Genomic DNA, 12,784 nt, shown 5'->3' on the forward strand with positions numbered 1-12,784 from the left:
GTGACTGCCAAGGTGGTGGAAGCCACTTCCACGGCCACACTACATGAGACTATACCGTCTGTCGTCCTGAGAAACTCTCTTATTTGCTGGCTTTGATGAGGAAAGCAACCATCCAGAGGAGGCCCATGTGGCAAAGAACAGAAGGTGACTTTGGCTGACAGGGAGGAACTGAGGCCCTCTGCCCAACAGCCAACACAGAATGAGATGCTGACAAGAACCACTTCAGCTTAGAAGTGCAACCTTCCACAACTGAGCTTTCAGATGAAGACTCAGCCCTGGCGATACCTTGATTGAACCCTTAGAGAGGACCCAAGTAAGCCAAGTGTGGGTTCTGGAGCCATAAATTCTCATAGATTGAGAGATAATAAATGTGTATGGGTTTAAGCTGCTACATTTGTGATACTATTGCTACACAGCAAGAGAAAACTATACACATAGCTAATTTCTTCTATGGACTTTATGAATGTTGTACATAGCTCTATTACTATATTTAGATTATATTGTAACTTTTTTTTTAAGTATATGATCCACATACTTCCAACAGAATGACAACAGTGGAGGCCACTGCATTGATGCCTCAGCAGGCCTCACCAGGGAGGGGTAATGAACTTCAAGGACACAAAGAGAATGGGAGGTACTTTAAGGATCATAGTAATAATAACCAGTGAAGCAGAGTAAAAGAATAGAAATGTCCATCAAATCTCAACAAATATGCAATAGAGGCAAAGTAGCATTCCCTTATTTTCCTTAACTGCCCTGAACTTGGTCTAAGGCCCCATCTTGACAGTGGTTGTTGTGAGCCTGGGAGAGGAGGAGTGACTTAAACTTGCCAATGTTTATGAAGTATGTTTATACTTCAGACTTGAGTCTGCCTGGCTTTGTCTTTAGTCAGGTCAAGTTCAGGAATCATATTCCCTTATCAGCTGCTTCTTTCCTTTCAAGGTCTTCCTCCTCTCTCCCTCCCTAAATTTGGCAGGTATAGGGAAGGCTTCCTGCCTTCCAGACCATGACAGGATGCTGGTTTAGGCGACAGTCCTTGCACTGTTGCCTGTTCATGCTAGACAGCCTCTTCAGAATTGTGTTGTTCGCTTTGTCACCAGGAATTCTGCTGTATCTTGGCCTGATCAGGAGGTGGTGGACTTCTGCTGATTGAGTGCTGAGGGGGCCTTGCTAGCTCTGCAGATACTCTCATTCTCTCCCATGTATTCCATGCTTTCCTGGCCTGGAAAGTCCATTCTATGGCTTCTGCTATGGGCTACTTCAATGCCAGCCGTGTCAGCCCTATGTAGGACAATCCTGTGAGTCCTTGGTGCTGAACTAGCTTCTGTGTTATTCATTGGAAGAGTCTGAAAGGGTCATCTGTATCCCTTTTAGGCGGCAAGGGACATATTTAGAACTCTCTTTGCCCCATCTTGGCAAAGGAATCCTCTGTGAGTCAACCTTGACCTCCAGTTCCATGGAAGCAGCGGCATAAACCCCGTCTGTCTTCCTCCATCTCCTCTGCTCTGTTTTATGCTCTTATGAACAGTGCAAGACCCAGCAAGGGGGCAGTGCTGACTCTGAGACAGAGACTTCTGCTGGAGTCTTCTCTCTGCCTCCTTCTTTCTAAATCTTCCTCTGTTGCTCTCATTTCTCATTTTCTTCCACCCAGGGTAGAACTTGCCTTTTTCTCTTCTCTGGGGCACGAAGTCTCTTGGCTTAACCATGATGGCATGCATGCTATAGGAAAAAAACCCAATAAGAGAGATACATCAAAGAGTTATTTGAGCTAGGCATGTGGTGCACGCTTGTAATTCTAGCAGTTTCGGAAACTGAGGCAGGAGGATTTCAAGTTCAAGACAAGTATCAGCAATTTCTTGAGAACCTGTCTCAAAATAAAACATAACAAAACAGTTTGGGGATGTGACTTGGTGGCTAAGTGCTCCTAGGTTCAATCCCTTGTACCCCAAACAAATAAACAAACAAACAAAACCCAAAAAGTTAATTGAAAAATATTTTCTCCATTAAATAATCATGCTAGAAAAGAAAAGATAAATATAAGTTACCCCATTGATGTTAAGACTTTATATTAAATAATATCTATAGAGTGTTCTGGATTCAATCTCTAGTACTGGAGTGGGCAAAAAATGATTCCATATAGAGATTGAAAACAGGCCACAAAGAAGATATTTGCATGTATATAATTGACAAAATATTAGTATCCAGAATATACAGAGTATGCCTAAGGAAAGAGAAAAGAAAGTCAAAAGGACCCAACAGAAAAATAGCTACAGAATACAAACAGAAATTCTACAGAAGAAAACATGAATGGCCAATAGACATATAAAAAGAAGTTCAGCAATGTCCACACCCCCTGATTTCACTCCTAGACCTTGAAAAACTCAAGCACATGAAACCTGCATATGAATATTCAAAGTAAAAATTTGCAGACAGTTCAAATGACCATCAATATGAGAATGGAGAAACTCATTGTGGTATACACATGCAATATGACACCATTCAGCAAAGAAGTGAGATGAATAAACCGCACCTACACAGCCAGGATGGATAGATCCCAGAAACATCACTGAGTGAGAAGAGGAAGTCACAGCAAGAGGGAGAAAGGCACACCCTGTCCTTTCATCTGAAGTTGGAAAACAGGCAAAGCCAAGCAATGTTTCATTTAGGATGCAGACATGAGAGCTCAAAAGTAAACAAGGTCATAAGAGTGGTAAAGAGCCCCTCTTTGTGGGAAAGGGAGGAAGGAGGGAGGGAAGAACAATTAGGGATGACACCCCAAGGCTTCAAAGGTAATTTATTTTTATTTTTAAGATACTTGGGAATCAACAAAAGAGGTGAAAGACCTCTACAGTGAAAACTATAGAATGCTAAAGAAAGAAATTAAAGAAGACCTTAGAAGGTGGAAAGATCTCCCTTGTTCTTGGATAGGCAGAATTAATATTGTCCAAATAGCCATACAGATTTAGTGCAATTCCAATCAAAATCCCAATGACATCCCAATGACATTCCTCATACAAATAGAAAAATCAATTATGAAATTCATCTGGAAAAATAAGAGACCCAGAATAGCCAAAGCAATCCTTAGCAGGAAGCATGAAGCAGGTGGCATCACTATACCAGACCTTAAACTATACTACAGAGCAATAGTAACAAAAATGGCATGGTATTGGCAGCAAAATAAACTTGTAGACCAATGGTACAGAATAGAGGACACAGAGACTAACCCACATAAATAGTTACCTTATACTAGACAAAGGTGCCAAAAACATATATTGGAGAAAAGCCTCTTTGATAAATGGTGCTAGGAAAACTGGAAATCCATATGCAGCAAAATTAAATTAAACCCCTATCTCTCATCATGCACAAAACTCAACTCAAAATGGGTCAAGGACCTAGGAATTAAACGAGAGACCCTGTGCCTAATAGAAGAAAAAGTAGGCTCAAATCTCCATCATGCCAGATTGGGCCCTAACTTCCTTAATAAGACTCCTATAGTGCAAGAATTAAAACCAAATGAGATGGATTCAAACTGAAAAGCATCTTCTCAGCAAAAGAAACAATCAGTGAGGTGAATAGAGAGCCTACAGAATGGGAGCAAATTTTTACCGTGTACACATCAGATAGAGCACTAATCTCTAGGATATATAAAGAACTTGAAAACCTTAACATCAAAAACCAAACAACCTAATCAGTAAATGGGCCAAGGAACTGAACAGACACTTTTCAAGAGATGATATACAATCAATCAACAAATATATAAAAAAAACTTCAACATCTCTAGCAATTAGAGAAATGCAAATCAAAACTACTCTAGGATTTCATTCACTGCAGTCAGAATGGCAGCTATTTAAGAATACAAACAACAATAAGTGTTGGTGAGGGTGTGGGGGAAAAGGCATACTCATACATTGCTGGTGGGACTGCAAATTGGTGCAACCAATATGGTGTGGGAGACCAACCTTGCATGTGACTGAGTCACTCCCCAGCTGGGTGATTGAGGCATCAGGCAGCAGCATGCCGCTAGACTACCCACCCTTCTTAGGTTCGAGGGACAGTGTCTTTGTGCATGAGCATGCCTTCCCACAGTCCCATGGTTGGAGCTATGCTCGCCTGTTCCTTTGTAATATTACCCCTTGCCCTGTTTGGGATAGAATGTTCCATGGAAACACCCTTTGTGTGTGTCCCCTTATCTTACTGTGCCCTTGGGTGTGGCCTACCTAGATGTCAGTCAACCTGCTGACAAAGATAGACTCAGCCCCCTGAAACCTGACCCCTTTCCTCATTTGAATAGCTTCTCCTCAATAAAAGAGCTCAGCATGTGCAGGTGCTCCCCCCCACCCCTTAAGGTCAGAGGAGCCATCACAGAAACCCTGAAGAAAAAGGTATTTCTGTCTCTTCTGTGGTTACTTCGCGCAGCCCAGTTAGCCCAGTTCCCCTGGAGTGACCCCTGAATGTTTTAGTCAAGAGCAACCTGGCAATATGGAAAGCAGAATTGGAGATTCCTTGAAAAACTTGGAATGAAACCACCATTTGACCCAGCTATCCCACTCCTCAGTCTATATCCAAAGGACTTAAAAACAGCATACTACAGGGACACAGCCACATCAATGTTTATAGCAGCACAATTCACAATAGCTAAATTGTGAACCAACCTAGATGCCCTTCAGTAGATAAATGGATGAAGAAACTGTGGTATATATTCACAATGGAATATTACTCAGCATTAAAAGAGAATAAAATCATGCATTTGCAGGTAAATGGATGGAGATGAAGAATATTATGCTAAGTGAAGTTACCCAATCCCCAAAAACTAAGGCTGAATGTTTTCTCTGATATGTGGATGCTGATCCATAATGGGGATGGGAGTGGAGCATGGGAGGAATGGAGGAACTTTAGATAGGCAAAGAAGAGGGAGGAGAAGGAAGAGAGCATAGGGATAGTGTTAGACCAGGACGCAAGAAAAGACCACTGACTCCAATTAAAATCAAATTAAAGCAAGCTTATTATTTCGACCGGCCGGGCTGCCTTTCCTTCCCAAAATGGTGGGAACAAGACAGCACCCCAGCTTTCCTGCAGCCCAGCTTTATAGCCCAGAAAGTTACACAAAGGGGGGTTACAGATAACAGAACTCTGACAAGCATCACACTAATGGTAGTTTACATTTTTTGCTGGCCCCAACATCAGAATTTATGAGGACCATTAGAGCCTCAGAGAGGGTCGTTGTCTGGCCAGGGAAGGCCAATATTTATGAGGTGTCACTAAAGTTTCAGAGAGGGCTGCTATGTGGTCAGAGAGCCAGGCATGGGTGAGTTCAAGGCACGGGCAGGCATTCCAAGAAGGTTCAGAATTTGCAGTAATTTATAGTAAAGCCAAAATTATCTTTTCACGGTTTTGTGGCGAGATGCCCAATTTTAAGAAAAGATCAGGTTGGGTCTATCAGTAGGAAAGATGGCAGGATGAGATGGACATCATATCCTAAGTACATGTATGAAGACATGAATGATGTGACTCTACTTTGTGAACAACCAGAGACATGAAAAATTGTGCTCTATATGTGTACTATGAATTAAAATGCATTCTGCTGTCATGTATAACAAATTAGAGTAAATAAATAAATTTAAAAAATCATATCTTATTAAAGAATAAAATTCACTTTCATTTTTCATTAAAAAAAAATTAGTACTGGGGATTGTCCAGAGGTTCTTAACTACTGAGCCACATTCCCAGCCCTTTTTGTATTTTATTTAGAGACAGGGTCTCACTGAGTTGGCTTGGGCCTTGCTAAGTTACTGAGGCTGGCTTTGAATTTGAAATCTTCCTGCCTCAGTCTCCCTAGTCACTAGGATTACAGGTGTGTGCCACCATGCCTGGCTTCAAGTCTTTAAAGAAAAAGGTGACTTTCTATTTCTTAAATCAGAGATTAATAAATTTTCCCCCAACGGGCAAGAGAGTGACTGTTTTAGGTTTTTTAATTTTTATTATTTATTTATTTATTTATTTAATAATATGTTTTAGGTTTTGAAGGCCATGTGGTTCCTGTCACAACTATTCATCTCTACACTATTGTGCCAGGATATATATATATTTATTTATAAAATATATACATACACACACAAATATACAAACACATACTATATTTCTGTAAATTTTTGATATTGTTTGAATAAAAACTTTTTTAAAGATAGAAAATTATTACCCTTAAAAGTTGATAAAAGAAAATCCTGAGATGTCTTGAATTTAATCACAAAGGCTGGAAGGATGTGGGGAGGTTAAGGGATATCAATCAGTTAATAGTTATAGGTGAAAGCAACAAAAGACTTCTAAATTCCTGTATATGTTCAAACTTGACTTAAAACTCCTCAGGAATCTGAGACAGGAGGATCAGGAGTTCAAAGCCAGCCCCAGCAACTTAGTAAGGCCCTAAGCAACTCAGCCAGACCCTGTCTCTAAATAAAATATTAAAAGGGCTGAGGATGTGGCTCAGTAGTTAAGTGCCCCTGGGTTCAATCCCCAGTACCAAACCAAACCAAACCCCAAACCAAAACCAAAACCAAAACAAAACAAAACAAGAAACTCCTGGTGGCTAACCCTGGGGCACTTCTGCCCCGCTTCCTTTCCAGAATATTAACCCTAACTGACCCAGAAGCACCACGTATTCTCCTTGTGGACTGTCTTCCTATCACCAAACTTTCCCTGCTTTTCCATATCCCTCCTCTTTTACCTATAGCCATGCAAGTTCAGTGGAAAGAATTAATGCTTTCTTTTCTGTAAATTTTCATTAAAAAACAAACAAACAAAAAAACCTTGGCTCTTAGGTTCTGTGGACATATCCCCACTTGCTAACCACCTTGCTGCTAGTAGCTGGGTACTTATTTCAAGACCTTGTCCTTTTCTCGATAGCATCTGCAACAGCTCAATAAACACTTTTATTTGAGAGACCCTTTGGTCTCAAAAGTTTGGTTAACCACTATCATCTATTTAATATCTGCTTTATATCAGCTTCGTAGTATGACTGTACATATTATTTTTAACTTTGGTGATAGACATAAAGACTAGGCTTTTTTAAAATTCTTTTTTTTTTTTAATATTTATTTTTTAGTTCTCGGCGGACACAACATCTTTGTTGGTATGTGGTGCTGAGGATCGAACCCGGGCCGCATGCATGCCAGGGGAGCGCGCTACCGCCTGAGCCACATTCCCAGCCCCTTTTTAAAATTCTTTGAGATATGAAACTAGCTCACATAGGGGATGTTATGGATTAGATATGTGGTGTCCCCCCAAAACTCATGTGTGAAGCAGTGCAAGAGTTTAGAGATGAAGCAATTAGGTTATAAGAACCTTAATCTAATCAGTGGCACGGATTAACTAGATGGTAAATGTTAGGTAGGGTATAGCTAGAGGAAGTAAGTCATTGGGATGTGTCTTTGGGGTTTATAGTTTGTCCCTGGGGAATAGGACTCTCCTTCTGCTTGGTGGTTGCCATGTCCTGAGCTGCTTTTCCTCCACCTTGTCCTTCCACCATGATGTTCTACCTCACTTTGGACCTAGAGGTATGGAGTGGACTGACCATGGATTGAAACTCTAAAGCCAGGAGCAAAAATGAACTTTCCCTCTTCTAAATTATTTTTGTCAAGTATTTTGGTCACAGTAACGCAAAAACTGAGTAAAACAGAAATTGGAACTGAGAAGTGAGGTCATTGCCATGACGAAACTGACCCTGTGGTTCAGAAACTTTTAGAAGTCTTTGGAGTTTGGGGGAGGAATTTTGAAAAGTTTAGAGTTGCAAGTTGGAAAAACTTTAGAATGTTGTTAACTGGAGTTTAATGGGTGATTCTTGTGGGAGCTCAACCAGAATGCTGAGACGACGGTGGACCTCATAAAGACAGGGTTTATGAGGTTTTAGAGGAGGAGGACTCTACTGGAAATTACGTTCTGGCAAAGAAGTTGTCTACATTTTGTCCATGTGTGAGGCTTTGTGTGAGGCTGAATTTAAAGGTGATGTACTAATTAATTTGGCAAAGGAAATGTCAAGGCAGCACAGCATTTAGGTGGTGCATGTATATCACGGGTGGCTTTTAGCTAAGTTGGTTGTGATAAAGTAAAGCAGGGAGATTTGAAAAATCTACCCCAACTGCCTCCTATTCTCCCTGTCAAGATCTAAAGGGGTACATTTGTTACAATCAATGAACATACACTGACCCAACGTTATCACCCAAAATCCAGTTCAATTTAGGGCTCACTCTAGGTGTTGTATAATATGTGAGTTTTGATAAATGTACAAATGACATATATCCACCATTACAGTATTATAGAATAGTTTCACAGACTTAAAAATTCCCTGTGCTCCATCTGTTTACTCCTTCTCTCCCAACCCCCAATCAATTGATCTTTGTGTCTCTATAATTTTGCCTTTTGTAGAATGCCATTAGTCAGACCCATATAGTACGTACCCGTGATATACATGCAGATTGACTTCTTTCATTTAGTAATATACATTTAAGTTTCTCCATGTCTTTTTCTAGCTTGACAACTCATTTATTTCTAGTATTAAAAAATATTCTATTAACTGGATGTACGTACCATAGTTTATTTATCCATTCACCTACTGAAGGACAGACATCTTGGTTGCTTCCAAGTTTTGGCGGTAATGAATACAGCTGCTGTAAACATATGTACACAGGATTTTTATGAACACAAACTTCCAACTCATTTGGGTAAACATGAGGGAGCACAGCTATAGGATTTCATGGTAAGAGTATGTTTAGTTTTGTAGGAAACTGCCAAGCTGCCTTTAAAGCGGCTGTACTAGTTTGAATTTCTACCAGCAATGAGAGTCCCTTTTATTTCATATCCTTGCTAGCATTTAGTATTGTCAATGTTCTAGATTTTGGCCATTCTAATGGAATTGTAGTAGTATCCAATTGTTAGATGAATTTGCGATTTCCTAATGAAATATGATGTTGAGAATTTATTAATTTGCTTTTTGCTATCCGTGTATCTTCTCTGACAAGATGTCTTTTCAAATTTTTAACTCATTTTTACATTAGGATGTTCATTTTCTTGTTGTTGAGTTTTTTTTTTTTTTCAGGAAAAGCAGCAAATTTGATTAAACATCAAATCTGTGAGGGTATTATGCCAGACTCTTCCCTTCTATGAATCATTCAGTTCTCATAAGTACCTTGGGAGGCATTTTAGATGAAGAATCAGACATTTTGTTAAACATCCACCCTCTTTCTCTTTTTCCCCCAGTCCTGAGGTGACCATTTCACTTTGCCACACTTAATCACTTTGTAGTCTTGAAAAGCTGCCTCCCCACAGGTGCAAAGTTGTTGTTGAGTTTTTAAAGTTCTTTATAACTTTTAAATAACAGTGCTTTGTCAGATATATCTTTTGCAAATATTTTCTTCTACTCTATCACTTGTCTTTTCATTCTCTTGACAGTATTGTTTGCAGATCAGAAGTTTTAAATTTTAATTAAGTCTGGCTTATTTATTAATTATTTAATGGAGATTTTTTTTTAAAATCAATACTTTGGTATATCTAAAAACCCATGGTCATCTACATTTTCTCCTATGTTAACTTCTAAGAGTTTTACAGTTGTGTGTTTACATTTTGGTATATGATCCATTTTGAGTTGATTTTGTGAAGCATGTAGATCTGTGTCTAGACTAAATCTTTTGCAGGTGGATGTACAGTTGTTCTAACACATTTATTAAAAAGACTAACTTTTCCCCATTGACTAGCCTTGGTTCCTTTATCAACGATTAGTTAACTAACTCAGCATAGGACTACTTCTGGAGTGTCTATGCTGTTCTCTTGATCTACTTGTCTATTCTTTCATCAATACTACAGTTTTTATATTTTAAAAATGTATTTTTAGTTGTTGATAAACCTTTATTTTATTTATTTATTTTTATGTGGTGCTGAGAATTGAACCCAGTTGCCTCACACATGCCAGGCAAATGCACTACTGCTGAGCCCCAGTCCCAGCCCCAATACCACACTGTCTTAATGATTGTAACAATAGTAGGTTTTAAAGTTGGGAAATGTCAGTCCTCTAACCTTGTTCTTCAGTATTGTGTTGGCTATTCTGGGTCTTTTGCCTCTCCAAGTAACTTTAATTTTCAAAATACAAATTTCAGATTTATTAAATTTTTGATATATACAAAATATAGAAGGATACTTTTATTTTTTGGTTTTAAATTAATTTTTAAATTGATGCATTGTAGTTATACATAATAGTGGAACACATTGTGATGTATTTGTGTATGCACATAACATAATTTGGTCAATTTAAGTCCCCAATACCTCTTTTCCTTCCTCTCATCTTCTCCTTCCTCTGCTCTGCTTGTCTTGGATGGATACTTTTAAATTTGATTTTTTTGTGTTGTTGTTAGAGATACCTGCTTTATTTTCACAGAAGCTTTTCTCTATCTTACTCATTTTTTTAAACCTCCTGGCATACTAGGGTCTTTTGCCTGTCCATGAAACTTTAATTTTATGTAATTTTTTTTTTTTGGAAGCCAAGTGGTTAATGTGGCTGTTTTAAAAAACACGGAATCTACAGCTTAGAGTGTAAGTAACACTTTTCCCACTTCTAGAGCATTAAAATACTTAAAAATCTAAATTGTGGAAAATATACAAAGATTTATCATTTCACCCATTTAATTAATTGATTATTAATTAATTTATGTATTTATGGTGCTGGGGATTGAATTCAGGCTAAGCAAGGTAGGCACTCTACACTGAACTACAGCCTCAGTCCTTACCATTTTAAAGTGTATATTTTAGCAGTTAAATATATTTGTTTTTGTGCAACAAAATCTCTTAAAACTGTTTCATCTTTTTTTTCCTTTAATGTATTTTTAGGGTTGGGGTTGTAGCTCAGTGGTAGAGTGCTCACCTCACATGCTGTGAGGCACTAGGTTCATCCTCAGCACTACATAAAAATAAATAAATAAATAAAGGTATTGCGTCCATCTACAACTAACAAAATTGACAGAATATCTTTATTTTATTTATTTATTTTTATGTAGTGCTGAGGATCGAATCCAATGCCTCAGAACATTAGAGGTGAGCACACTACCACTGAGCTACAGCCCCAGCCCAAACTTTTTCATCTTGCAAAACAAAAACTTCTTCCTTTCTCAGGTTAAGTAATATTCCATTGTATGCATATGGCATATTTTGTTTGCTAATTGGTTCAGTTTAAATATATTTTATGTGGAGCATACAGCTATGTGTACATTGTGCTGTATGGTGGAGTGCGGTTAGGCTGGAGCAATAGCCAGCCTGAACTCCAGCGCTCCAATGCTCCCTGTGGGATTCCACAGCAAAGGTGACATGCAAAATTTTCATTTAAACAATTGTGTTTAGAGAATTTGGGCAGAATCAAGGTAAAAAATGCAAAGTGTTTTTCTTTATTTCTACATATTGAAGAAGGCAAAACTAACAGTTGAGGGATTGTGGGGAGAGAGATTAGTGACAAGCTTCCCCCCTCTTTATCTCTGTATCTCAGTATATTTTTCTAAAATAATTTATCATTGGGGTGCTGACCCTTCATTTTATTCTAGATGGAGACTGCTGTTGATTCATTAGGTCAGAGCCCATGCTAAGCCCTATAAATCCCACACTGGCTGGGCATGGTGGTGTCCATTTGTAATCCTAGTGACTTGGGAGGCTGAGAAAGGAGAATCACAAGTTCGAAGCCAGCCTCAGTAACTCAATGAGGCCCTAAGAAATTTAGCAAGACCCTGTGGCTAAATAAAACATAAAAAGTGTTAGACCAGGACACAAGAAAAGACCACTGACTCCATTTAAAATCAAATTAAAGCAAGCTTATTATTTCGACCAGCCGGGCTGCCTCTCTCTCCCCAAACTGCGGGAACAAGACAGCACCCCAGCTTTCCTGCAGCCCAGCTTTATAGCCCAGAAAGTTACACAAAGGGGGGTTACAGATAACAGAAATCTGATGAGCAAAACACTAATGGTAGTTTGCATTTTTTGCTGGCCCCAACATCAGAATTTATGAAGGTCATTAGAGCCTCAGAGAGGGTCATTGTCTGGCCAGGGAAGGCCAATATTTATGAGGTGTCACTAAGTTTCAGAGAGGGCTGCTATCTGGTCAGAGAGCCAGGCATGAGTGAGTTCGAGGCAACGGGCAGGCATTCCAAGCAGGTTCAGAATTTGCAGTAATTTATAGTAAAGCCGAAATTATCTTTTCATGGCTTTGTGGCAAGATGGCTCCCAATTTTAAGAAAAGATCAGGTTGGGTCTATCAAAAGGGTTGAAGATATTGGCTCGGTGGTTAAGCACCAGGATTAAACTCCTAGTACAAAAAATATATTTTTTATTACACTAATATAATTATATACTATACTAACATATGCTAATATAAAACTTATTATATTAGTACATATAATATATAATCATTTAGTAGATGAAAATTCCAGACATAGATATTGGAAATCAAGGATTTAATTACAACTAGATTCTATTTGAATAAAAATGCTGAATATAACAATAAATACAAACTGAATCTTTAGGGTGATGTTCTGGTTTGGATATGAGGTGTCCCCCAAAAGCTCACGTGTGAGACAGTGCAAGAAGGTTCAGGGGAGAAATGATTGGGCTGTAAGAATCTTAACCCAATCAGTGATCCAATCCCCTGGTAGGGATTAACTGAGTGGTACCTGAAGTGGTAGGTTGTGTGGGAGGAGGTGGGAATTGGGGTGTGGCTTTGGGTATATATTTATATCTGGCAAGTAGAGCCTTTCTCTGCTTC

Source organism: Ictidomys tridecemlineatus, chromosome 2 (assembly GCF_052094955.1).
Source record: "Ictidomys tridecemlineatus isolate mIctTri1 chromosome 2, mIctTri1.hap1, whole genome shotgun sequence".
Lineage (NCBI taxonomy): Eukaryota > Metazoa > Chordata > Mammalia > Rodentia > Sciuridae > Ictidomys > Ictidomys tridecemlineatus.